At 45.0% G+C, this 12,791-nt stretch overlaps 2 long non-coding RNA genes across 6 annotated transcripts in view; both read right to left on the bottom strand.

Annotated features, from left to right (window-relative positions):
- Positions 1-6,167, bottom strand: part of LOC126990732 (uncharacterized) — a 50,980-nt gene extending 44,813 nt beyond the window's left edge. For all 4 annotated transcript variants that reach the window (XR_007744682.1, XR_007744683.1, XR_007744684.1 and 1 more), the window contains exons 1-4: positions 6,030-6,167; positions 5,230-5,416; positions 4,623-4,784; positions 3,968-4,113 (exon numbers count right to left, since the gene is read on the bottom strand). This is a non-coding gene — a long non-coding RNA (uncharacterized LOC126990732). The remainder of the gene's footprint in view (positions 1-3,967; positions 4,114-4,622; positions 4,785-5,229; positions 5,417-6,029) is intronic.
- Positions 6,168-9,407: 3,240 nt separating this feature from the next.
- On the bottom strand, positions 9,408-11,281 carry LOC126990736 (uncharacterized). 2 transcript variants are annotated; one of them, XR_007744689.1, is made up of 3 exons: positions 11,256-11,281; positions 9,850-9,955; positions 9,408-9,560 (listed from the first exon to the last, which is right to left on the bottom strand). It is a non-coding gene; the product is annotated as an uncharacterized LOC126990736 (long non-coding RNA). The 2 variants fall into 2 exon arrangements; XR_007744690.1 differs by having other exon boundaries at positions 11,202-11,276.
- Positions 11,282-12,791: the final 1,510 nt, after the last annotated feature.

The raw sequence follows: 12,791 nt of genomic DNA, 5'->3' as shown, positions 1-12,791 counted from the left end.
GATCCTGGTTAACTCTTGCATAAGGGGTTTGGACAACACAAGGATGAAAGAATGAAGATGCTGGTTAACTCTTGCATAAGGGGTTTGGACTGTATAGGGATGAGCTAGAGTATAAAGTGATGTGCAGCAAGGGAGGAAAGAGGAGAGAAGTAAGGGATAGGAAGAAGGAGTAAAAATAAAGAGAGAGAAGTCACAGCGGCTTACTGACAGAACCAAAAGATAAAAAGCACAAATGTGGGCGTTCACAGATTCCTGAGGCTGTTACCGTTTAGCTTGTTCCTGAACCCAGGCCGAGAGAGAAAACTGGAGCATTGTTCATTATGTTTGTGATCCAATTTGTTCAAAAAGACTGTTCAATACCCAAGGTTTGTCTGTAAGTACAGTAACACCTTGGTTTTCAAGTGCCCTACACATAAGTGTTTTGATTTACTAGCAAAAAAAGATCACAAACAATGGCTTGCTTTAGGAGTGGTGACCTGGTTTAGGAGCATCCTGTTTGTACGAGTGGAGGACACGTTCCCTTTGTTCACCGCAGGACCAGAGCGGAAAACAATGGGAGCGGGGTCTCAGTCCACATTGTACGCTCACAGAGGCGGCACCTGCATGCTCAGGCCTGCTCACGTTTGTGCTCCAGGGTGTGATCTTTGGGTTTTCAGCAGAACAGTCTGCGTTTGTTTTGATTTAAGAGTCAAATTCCGGAAGGAATTAAGCTCGTACACCAAGGCATGGCTGTACCAAATTCAGTCTGGGAGGCGGTGGCTGGGTGGAGAGTGTGTGGGCACAGTGTGCTGGATGACCTGGGATCAAGTTCCCTCCCCCCCTACAAGCTGACACTGTTCAGTCATTGCACAAGACTACCCGCATGCTGTCCTGGTGCCCGCCTGTCAACCCAGACTATGGGGACACTCTCCCAAGAGGATCAAGTGGAGCTCCTCCAGGGGGACAGTATGGGCCAGGCAAGATGGCACCACTATAAAACACTTGCCAGCACCACTAACAGGCTGGGGCCAGCCAACAGGCCCCATCATGAAAGCCCACCAGCACTATGGACCAAACAAAAATATACAAATAAATAGCCTGCCCTTACCTAACAACCTAAAACACTAAATATTAACTAATCTAACCTGACCTGTGTGTTATGCCTTGATAGCAAGTTGGAAAGTTTCGTAGTCGGCGTTCATTTTCCTGTTTCACTTTTATTTTTAACTTTATTTGTAGGAAGAATTTTGATGCTCTTCTCCCTTGTGTTTACTTCCTCATCTTCCCGCTCCCTTCTCTCCTTTATCCCATTTTCTCTTTTTACTCTGCCAGCTATCTTAATTTTTGGTCTTTCATTTTATCAATTTTATTCCTTTATCTCCCTTCCTCCTCCAGCTGTATTTTTGTCTCTCCTTTCCTCCAGATGGCCGTGCCTTCCCTGGCTTTCATTACATTTTCCTGTCTTTCTCCTGCCTCCTTCCACCTCCATGCGGGTGGCGGCCAGTTTTCACCCGCGCCGTCTGAATGGATACGCGGGAAGGCTCGCGTACGCATTATAAGCGCGGACACGGTCTCGCCCGCAAGTGTGAGAGGCCTTACCCTTCTCACCAGAAGGAGCTTCTTATTTAGATTAATTTTAACCCCATATATACACTCCAAAAAGTATTTATAATGCTGACAGCGATATATAAAGATTAGGTTAAGTTAGTTTGGTTAGGTTAGTTTGGTTAGATTAGGTTAGTTTAGCTAGTTTAGGTTAGGTTAGGAAATTAGTTAGCTAGGCTAACATGTTTGTTGACTTTTTAATAAGGAAAGTGAGGAAGCTATCCGGAACTTCAAAGCCGACGGTTACTGTGGACCCGCTTTGGAAACTCCAGTCCCTGAAATTAAGTTAACAAGCTTTCAACAAGTGGATGTGGCTGTGGTGAAAACTATCATACACAGGTGAACCTGACGTACTGTGATGGTGATTCCTTGCCGATAAGTGACATCATTAAGAGTGGAAACTTTAGTGATTTATTAAATATTATGACTGTGATGGTTAACACTAGTATTGAAAACAAGACTTTCCCTGAGAGTGAGAAAGCGGCGATCGTGAAACCTATCGTTAAAGGTAAACTGGACCCACAGTGTTTAGTTCCTTTAGACCAGTATCCAACTTGACGTTTCTATCTAAGATACTTGAAAATGTGATCTTAAATCAGCTAATGGAGCATTTGCTAGTGGTGCAGGCTTTACCGGATAATGAATCTGCCTACAAGAGGCTTTACTCAACTGAAACTACTCTCTGTTTGGTGGTAAACAACTTGCTTGTGCTTATGGATGAAGGGAAGTGTGGTGTTCTGATTTTGTTAGACTTGAGTGCTGCGTTTGACACGGTGAAGCACAGTCTATTGCTTCGGGATTGCAAGAATATTGGATTTGAGGGTGGCGCGCTGGATTATCTGAGGAGTTACCTTGAGAACAGAACTTACTGTGTGCAAATAGGTAAATCGTTCTCCACTCATAAACTTTTGCAAAGAGTAGTCCCCGAGAGAAGTGTACTGGGTCCAATTTTATTCTGTGTTTATACTATTGGTCTTTCACATTTGCTAAGAAGGCATGAAGTTGACTTTAAACTGTATGCTGATGATACACAGTTCTATTTGTCGCTGAGTGACGTGGAAAACACTGAAGATAAGCTGAGCAGAATTATGGATGATGTCGGGAAATGGATGAATTCTAAGCAACTGAAGCTGAATGAGGATAAAACTGAATGTTTGATTGTGGGGAAGAACAAGGGTCTCAGGAGGCTAGATGTTTCCACTCTTCGGATAAAAGATGACACTAGGACTGTAAAAAAGTCAGTCAAAGATTTAGGTGTGATACTTGACTGCACTCTATCATTCAAAGAACAGATCAATCAGGTGGTGAGAACGGCAGGCTACCATCTGCCCATTAAGGCAAGGCTAATAAAGGGTCTGCCCCCCCGTGAGAGAATAACACCTGCACTTATAGACTTGCATTGGTTACATATCAAGGCACGCATAGTCTACAAAATATTTGTCTTGACTTATCAAGCAATGACACTTGGTAAACCTGGATATTGAATATAATACAGATTTTTTTTTGGACACCACCCATGTCCTGAGACACAGTGCAGAACAGTATAGACTCTATGAGCCCAGGGTCAACCTGGAACTGGGTTTCAGAGCATTTGAGAAGAGTGACCCGCGGCTCTTGGATCAGTTATGTGTAAGCATGGTGGTGCAGAGAGAGTGACAAGAGAAAGGGCATTGCAAGGAAGAAGGGTGGTAGGGTCTTTGAGACAAATCATGAATGGCAGAAGTGTGAGCATGGAGGTAAAGAGGGATTTGAGAAATACAATAATAGTACCAACCCTCACATATGCAAGTGAAATGAGGGCCTGCAATGAAAGTCAGAGGTCTAGAGTGCAGGCAGTGGAAATGAGTTATTTGAGAAGTGCTTGTGGTGTGAGTAGAATGGATGGAATGAGTAATGAAAGTGTGTACGAACGTTTTGGAATGTGTCACGGGGGTGAAGGGAAGAAGTGTGGAGTGGTGGAAGAAGTGAAGCGACAGACTTTAAAGTGGTTTGGCCACATGGAGCGAATGAAGGAGAGTAAGATGACCAGAAGGATGTATGTGAGTGAGATAGAGGGAGGGAATGCTAGAGGACGACCTCCAGTGAAATGGAGGGATAGGGTGCAAGAGTACGTTAGGGAGAGGGGGGAAAGATCTTTGAGAAACTTTGAGCAGGCACGGAGGGAGTGTCTGGATAGAGATAGATGGAAACTCTGTAATGTGTGATGACTCTCATACTGGTGTGTCTGTGGGTTGTGTAAGGTTGTGTGTGGCGTCACTGGCACACTACAACGCAGCAGTGACTGGCAACAAAACACCAGCAACCAAATATTACAAAAAATACCACACAAATGACAGGACTCCCATGAGCTGCACACTGTTCAATGACTGACAAAGACACCCACCTGTGTGCTGGATGATGGAGGTGTGGTTGGGGGAGTTGCTGCGCTCACCCTTGTCAAAGTTCTTCAGCTCCAAGTGGCCGTGATGGATCCACAGGTCTGGAGGCTGGACGCCAGGCTTGTTGCTCTCACTGCAGCTGCCGCCAACACTGCAAGGAAGTGATGCATCTTACTAGCTGCTAAATACTACTGAGTGCTGCTGCTGTACCTCGCAGGGCTGTCCAGAGGGAGATGGAAGGGCACATGCAATCTTCAAAACAGGATGGATGTTAAAGGCATGAGGTTTGAGTTCAACAAAGCATATTTGAATTCATTTAAAGAAATAGCTCCCAGCCAGCACACTGCAAGCAATCACAAGTTAGAAACACGTGTTAGCTGCTCCACCAAGAGACACAGATATCACAAACAGAGGTCACTTGTTACCCTGCAACTATGTATAGCACAAAATGAAAGTCCATCTTGAACATTTCCTATGAACAAGTTTACCTTTTTTTTTCTTTCTCTAATCTTGGCAAACTTAAGTCTTTGTGGACTATGCCCTGCAGCCTTGTTCTCCATATTACAAAGTGAATAAAAAGTTCCTGCAGTCAGTGTCAAGGATTGCTGAAATGAGTCATGGGATGAAACACACCAACAAGAAACTGTCCTGCCACCTTACACAATGCTTGGCCTGGGCTCCGCCTTGACCCGCGGCAGTACAGTGTGGTGGCCAAGAAGGCCCCCAGCTGGTCATGGCTCCTGCCACGCCAGCGATCACCAGCACAATCAGGCCTCTCGCTCCACACACCAGCCAGGGGCTCACCGATGCTCTTGTCAACAGCTGGAACACAGGAGCAGATGTATAATATTTTAACATTGGCTTAATCAATCAGTCAATAAATGTGGGCCTCTGCAAGCCTGCCTCACCCAAACTATGACACCATTCTTGGGGGTTACTCTGTGCAGGTCCCCATGCAGGCACCTTCCCCATACCATGTACCTCCCAGCAGGATCCATCAACCTGCTCTAACCCAACTTTCTGGGCACACTCTTTACTAAGGATTGTGTCTTACATAAACAACCTGGCAAGCAGGGTTTACCCACATGTCCACAGAGCCAGAGGTGGCATTCACAGAGCATGCAGGTAATGGGCCTCAAGTCAGCCTCAGGGAGGGAGTGCTCCATGATGAGGGACAGTGTGGTGGGACACAACATGTGCATAACTGGGAGAACAGTGACTGATGCACCACAGCAATGACGGCTCCCTAAAACTAACACTTCCTTACCTGGAAGTCGTGAAGCTTTCCACGGAGGAGAATGGACCAAAACCTTTGACATTGTGAGAGTGCATCTTGTGCAAATACTTCCTTGAAGCCGTCAGTCCATGGACGGTGAGGGTGAGCCAGTCCCCCGTCACTTCCCCCGTCACCCAGTCACTGACAGTTTGGTCCGTGGTGAGGAATATCGCGTAGCCTGGAACAAACAAAATTACTCCCTCAATAATCTTTTTTTAACCGTGTACCAGTGACAGGCAAAATTTGTGGCTTTACCGTGTAGCAGCGACGGGCCTAAATAGATGATGCATAAACTGATCACAAATGCATTAATATATATTATAAAATGGTTTGCCTGAGTGATGATTTTCTCTCTCTCTCTCTCTCTTTTTTACGTCGCGGCCTATTGCGCCGGTAGGCTTCTTCCCGGTGGGTCCTGATGGTCGGCCCAAGGCAGTGCTTAGAGTGGCCTTTCAGAAACATGATCCCTGCAGCTACTGGGTTAAGTGCTGCCCATAGCTCCAGTAGGCTCTTTGGAGGGGCCTCTTGGATGACCCCAGCCCAGTAGTGGCTCAGGCAAATTGTATTTATAGTGGCTGACAAGATGTATGGTTCTTGCTTCCTGCCTGGCCCACGCTGCCCACCACCATGACCTAAGTCACTGTTTATTTACTATATATCCAGGTCTTTTCCACGTCAGTGAAGGTGTGTTCCCTTAACTATGTAGTCTAGTGCATCACTGTGGTTTGGCACACTGACTCTTTTTTATTTTTATAATTTGAAGATGCCATCCTGGTAACCCATCAGCTCACCTGTGATCCTCCCATTGTTCCGCTGCAGCGGCTGCCGGGTGAAGGTGGTGGTGGACGGCTGCCGGGTGAAGGTGGTGGTGGATGGCTGGCCAGGGAGGGCCAGGACGGCCGGGCCACCAGGCTATAGGGGGACTCACACCAAACCTGATGGGGACAAGTGTGTGGGAAAAAGTGTGATTTTGGCACACCAAAACTTCAAAGTTCCCCCATCATGCATTTTATATATATATATATATATATATATATATATATATATATATATATATATATATATATATATATATATATATATATATATATATATATATATATATATATATATATATATATATCCTGGTGAGTGATTCAAAAGTTTCCATAGGTTACTTTAAGTTTAAGTTTAGGCCTGTAAGTCTGAGCACAGTCAAGGATCCAGATACATACTTGTTCAGTAATTGTTTGTAGTTGGTACAGGAGCAGGTTTAGGACAGATAGAGTTGCCTGAAGTTGTCATTTTCATGACAGAATATTATATTATTACCATACAGAAGAATATCTACTTCTATTCTGTTACAGTTTGGTTGCAAACCTTGGTTGCTATTATGATACATTGCCAGCCAAGTTAGTAAAGACTAAAGGAGGCTGATTTTTTACCTAGTAAAAAACATGTCAAGTTGGCAACATTAGCGCAGGAGGATATAATAATGTAGGAATCTTTTTTTTTATACTTTGAAGAGAATAAATGAATCATTGCACATGAATAGGTTGTTTTACTTTATCATCTTTGGAGCACATCATTTAACCTATGGAATACTTTTACTCAGAAAAATACAAATAAAATCAATGATTTAATCATTTGATTAAATCAATTTGATTAAATCATTGCCAACCCTGCTGTGCTGTTTCTAATACCATTATGTAAGGTTCATTCTTAAGTATTTGCAAAAGGTCAATGAAAAAATCAAACACTAATAATAGCTCACCCTATGAGTCATAATTTCTCTGTGCCTCATCACAGCAAGGATTCAGCTGTGCAGGATTTCCTTGAGAAGTGTTGCAGGACTGAGTGAATATTTACTGAAAGAAGAACGAAGGCTTCCAGCACTGTGGTCTCACCCTGATGGTCTTCACAGCAAACTCACACACTGTTGATGGCTTGAGGCTGTCAATGAGGCAGGTCACATCCGTGGCGTTGACGTAGCGGCTGGAGGATGAGGACGAGAAGGTGGTGCAGCTGTTGTACTGCAGGAGTCAAAGGTCAGTATTAACAGGAGTCAGGTACAAGGACGGAGGAAAACATAAGAAAGGTCACTGGATGAAGGACTGGCTTGTGAAATGAGACATGAATGACAGGAGGATAGGAAGGGTGTGAGGGAGTGCTTGCAGGAAAAGAGGATGTGTAAGTGAAGGATAAGGATGTATGAGGGAGGATATGAGGTGTATAAGGGACTGTTTGCAGGAAAAGAGGATGCATGAGTTATGGATAAGGATGTGTGAGGTGGACGTGAGGTGAATAAGGGAGTTTGCTGGGACGAGTATGAGTAAGTAATGGATAAGGATATAGAGAGGAAGATATGAGGTGAATGAGGGGCTGTTTGTAGGAGGAGAAGGATGCAAGTTACGAATAAGGATGTGGAGAGGTGGATATGAGGCGAATAAGGAGTGTGTGCAGGGAAACAAGAATGTGTAAGTGGTGAATAAGTTCCTTGACAAATGACTAACTTTTCCGCTGCTGTGTTGATGCAAGTGGCAAGTCGTGACACAGTGCACAAAGAACATGAGATAAAACATATATTTTCCAGCTGATGACTGCCCTCCCTGAAGCAGCCCAGCAACACTACCCAAAACTGACCTCTTTTGACCTCCCATTCTTCATGCTTGTGTTTGGAACGGCATCTAGTGGCCTTTTAATTGTTGTTTAATTTCTTTACCTTGAGTTGCCTCCCTTGAAAAAAAAATAATAATAAAAAAAAAAAATAAATAAATAAATCACCTGGTTCTGGCTCAGCATGGTGTCCGCCCACTGCAGCACCACGGTGAAGGGCGTCAGCACCACGGCCTTCACCCACACCGCCGGGTCCAGCGTGGGTGCCACCACCTCCTCCTCCTCTGGCTGGGTGCGGACTTGCTGGTACACCGGTTGCCCGTCACCCACGTTGTTGAAGGCTCGCAGGCTTATCACAAACTCCATGTTGGGTTCTGAGGAGATGGAGAACTTGTTATGGACATAATCGTAACAATAAAAACATTTTTTCACGACCCTTAACCCGTCCACTGCGATTGGCACGGATTTTGCCTTCACTGGTAGCCTGGTAACATAGTCCCAGGTCTTTCTCTCTCTGTCTGTGGTGGATAGTGGAGTGTTTCCCATGTGGTATTGGTGTGCTGGATATCCCCTCCCAAGGTGCAGGACTACACTTTTCTTCACTGAACTGTAGCCACGGACACTTTTTGTTCCATTCCTGTAGCTTGGCGAGGTCTGCTGCTAGGAAATCCGCAGTCAAGGGGTTAAACTGGGCAGAACAGATAACAAATGAGATAGACTAACAGACAACAGGTAGAAAGACAGATAACAGGCCACGGATAACCAATGAATAACCTGACTAACATTATGACCACCCAGGAAATATCTGAGAGTTCAGGGCAGACAGAGGAATGAGCCTGAACGATGATGAGTCTGAAAATGGCAACTCAGAATACCACCTCCTTTCCCTCAATAATTGCTCTCATGGTCCAGGGTCTTCACAATATGGAGAGCTAACTTTATGATGGTGTGTAAATACTTTTCTGTGTGTGTTTGTGTGTGTGTGTGTGTGTGTGTGTGTGTGTGTGTGTGTGTGTGTGTGAAATGTTAACAGACTCAATAAATGTTTAACTATGATCTACTTAGCAAGATCTCTACCTTCACTTTACTTTGCTTAAATGAAAACTTGTTATGGACTCCATCATCATTTTTTTTGGAGGGGTGAATGTAATGTTAACTCCAGACTCAATAAATGGTTAACTATGATATCATTTAACCCATTGACTGTGGATTTCCTACCAGAAGACCTCACCAAGCTATAGAAATGGATCAAAATGTTTCTACTAAAATTCAGTGAAGAAAAATGTAAAGTCCTGCACCTTGGGAGGGGATATCCAGCACACCAATACCACATGGGAAACACTCCACTGTCCACCAGAGAGGCAGAGAAAGGTTACCAGACTAACAGTGAGGGCAAATCCATGCCAATCGCATTTGACAGGCTAACAAAATCTTTACCTTCTCTTGGCTCAACACAAATGTAGAAGTGGCTAATTCAAAATCCCTGTCTTGTGGAGAATCACACTGCAGGTCTGCATACTACTTGGCCAGAAAATGGAGAATTAGTCACAAATGATCATCTTACACACCCAGCTTATCAATGATGTAACCGTGCTGCTTGCTGTCCACGATCTTGGAGTAGATGTCCGCCACGCCTTGGTCCCAGGCAATGGTGTAGCTGCACAGCAGCACATTGTGCTGTGCGGGGGGCTGCCAGCACACCCTGATGTGGTCAGTCAGCGCCACGGCTGTAATGGACCACAAGACACTGCAGATAACACAGTGACTCCACCATCATGATCACTATGTAGGTTTTATCATGGCTTCCAAACATGAATATTTTGTACCATGAAAACAAAATTATACAAATGTATTGTACCTGTAAGTTATCCTAAATTCTATACACAACACATATATTAGGTTTATACTGTTTGTTGGGAATTAAGAATGTAAGTGATGGATAAGGAGGTAGGAGGTAGGAGGGACAATTTGAAGGGGACAGAGGATGTAAATCACAACACTGAGGGAAACACTCACCCTTCAGACCAACTGGCTTGTCTGGGACCCTGTTTTCATGGAGGTCATTGGTGAGGTCCCCGCCAGGGTGGACTGAGTGTATGGGCAGTGCCGTTGACCGTGAGTGCTGCAAGATGGAAATGGAAAATGAAAATGAGGAGCTGTTAGCATATTCTCAACATGGAAAAATTCCACTTGCATTAAAATTTACTCTGTTGAAATGAAATGGGAAAAGTATTTTTGTCCCCTTGAATGTGCATTTCCTAGCAGAAGACCTCATCAAGCTACAGGAGTGGAACAAAAAGTGGCTGCTACAATTCAATGAAGAAAATGTAGTCCTACACCTTGGGAGAGGATATCCAGCACACCAATACCACATGGGAAACACTCCACTATCCACCACAGAGACAGAGAAAGACATAAGAACATAAGAACATAAGAACGCAGGAGTCTGCAAGAGGCCGGTAGGCCTGTACGAGGCAGCTCCTTTGACCCTAAGCTCCCGTGTATCTAACCCCACCTAATATCGCTGTCCATGAATTTATCTAGTCTATTTTTGAATGTGACAATTGTATTGGCACTCACCACATGACTGCTAAGCCTATTGCACTCATCCACCACCCTATTAGTAAACCAATTTTTGCCTATGTCCCTGTTGAATCTGAATTTATCCAGTTTAAACCCGTTACTTCGTGTCCTACCCGGTTCTCTTACCAACAAAACCTTATGAATGTCTCCCTTATTAAAGCCCTTCATCCATTTATAAACCTCGATCATGTCTCCACGCACCCTTCGCCTTTCTAGAGAATGCAAGTTTAACTGTTTGAGTCTTTCCTCGTATGGCAAGTTTCTCAACCCCTGAATCATCTTAGTCATCCTCCTCTGCACCGATTCTAACATTTTGATATCCATTCTATAGTAGGGTGACCAGAACTGAACCGCATAGTCAAGATGAGGTCTAACTAATGCTAAATATAGTTTGAGGAAGACTTCGGGGCTTCTGTTGCTTACGCTCCTTGAAATAAATCCCAGTACCCTATTAGCTCGATTTCTAGCTTGAATGCATTGTGCCCTTGGACGGAGATCAGAGCTCACTAAGACCCCTAAATCCCTCTCGCACCCAGACCTACTTATGAGAGTTGTCATTTAAGCAATAGTTATGTGAGGGGTTGTTCCTACCTACACTCAGAATACTGCACTTCCCTACATTGAACTCCATCTGCCATTTATCCGCCCAGTCATATAATCTGTTGAGTTCACCTTGGAGAATACTAGCGTCCTGATCCGAAACATGAAAACTATATATATGATACTAGGCTAACAGTGAAATCCAAACCCGTGCCAACCGCAGCGGACGGGTTAACCCAAACTACCTGCCCCGTCCACGGACCCCCATAGGGCACGGAGGGTAGACGACCGGGGCTTACATGTCAACGCCTACACGCCCCGCTACCAGGGCCGGGGGCATAAGGCCGCACCGAGGATCTCTCTCCCCGCGCGAGGTAAACAAACACTGAACAGCTGATGGCTGGGATTATTGTACAACGTTGCCAGATTGTCGTACTCAGTTTCTCATGTTTCCCAATTTCCATCCCCAAAACTGTTTCCTGGGTCACAATAACGATATTTATTTGTAGTTATTGTTGAAATGGTTTATTATTCATGTTTCCTGGTGATATTTATGCGGGAGAAGCTGGTAAATGTAATGCTCCGAGTACGACAATCTGGAAGCGATGCTGGGATAGCTTGCCTTCATCATCTCGCCCTCGTGCATGTACCGGTTTTCGACGCTTAACCATTGCCAAAACACATCAGGAATCAACGGTTTTAGTGATAACTATATCTGAGTCTCGTTATTGGGCGCCAGAGACAGGTTTTGGGTGGGAGATCGGCAAATATAACAGGCTGACTGTACCGAGCTGGCAACTTCACGCCCGTGTGACTCGCCAGCGATACGAAATTGTCGTACTTGGAACATTGTACTTCCCTTATATTATAGTTGTCTATCTATGATGTGTAAATTTATCTATTATTCATTTGTATTCGTCTAGTTGCTAAACTCGTGTGCTCCAGTTAAACTGTTAATTGACTCTCCTTGCTGACATCATCCCGGTAAATATAAGTGCTGCATTCAACAGACACTATTTTTCAAGCGCCTTCCTCACCACAAAACTGTTCTTGTTTCCTCTAATGACTGACTCACTGACTGCTTGATTAACTGACTGACTGACTGGTTGACTAATTGACTGACTGACTAACTGACTGACTGCCTGACCGCATGATATACTGACTGACTATATAGCTGGTTAACTGACTGACTGAATGATTGATGGATTGACTGTCTGACAGACTGACCGATTGCCTGACAGACAAACTGGTTGACTGACTGACTGAATGATTGAATGAGATTGATCGACTGATAGAAGGTTTACGAGTGGTGGAGCGCCGAGGTGAGTTTCGACAGGGGATGCTTGCAGCCTGTGTCGATCTCAGGAAGGCGTTTGATTCAGTGCATCGATCGTGAGGCACTCTGGGATCTTCTGCGACTCCGTGGGATTCCTGCGAGGACTATTGGTTTGCTGACTGGCCTGTATTCTGGGACAGAGAGTGCTGTGAAGTGTGTGTGTGGGGGGGGGGGGGGCTTGTCCAGCCTCTTTCCCGTGAATGCGGGAGTGAGGCAGGGCTGTGACCTTGCCCCAGCGCTTTTCAACACTTGTATGGACTGGGTACTGGGCAGAGTTGTGGACCTGCGGAGCATCCATTGGCAATACCAGGGTCCTTGTTTTTGCCGATGATGCAGTAATCCTGGCGGAGTCGCTGGAGGTCTTGGTGATGGCTCTCGAGGCACTGCACGAGGCGGCGAAGCCCTTGGGACTCCAGGTCTCCTGGGCCAAGACCAAGGTACAGGTGTTTGGAGGCTTGTTGGATGACACAGTACAGTCTGTTCATGCGTGTGGCGAGGA

Source organism: Eriocheir sinensis, unplaced genomic scaffold, assembly GCF_024679095.1.
Source record: "Eriocheir sinensis breed Jianghai 21 unplaced genomic scaffold, ASM2467909v1 Scaffold195, whole genome shotgun sequence".
In the NCBI taxonomy this organism is placed as follows: domain Eukaryota; kingdom Metazoa; phylum Arthropoda; class Malacostraca; order Decapoda; family Varunidae; genus Eriocheir; species Eriocheir sinensis.
This window is presented reverse-complemented; position numbering and strand designations above follow the sequence as displayed.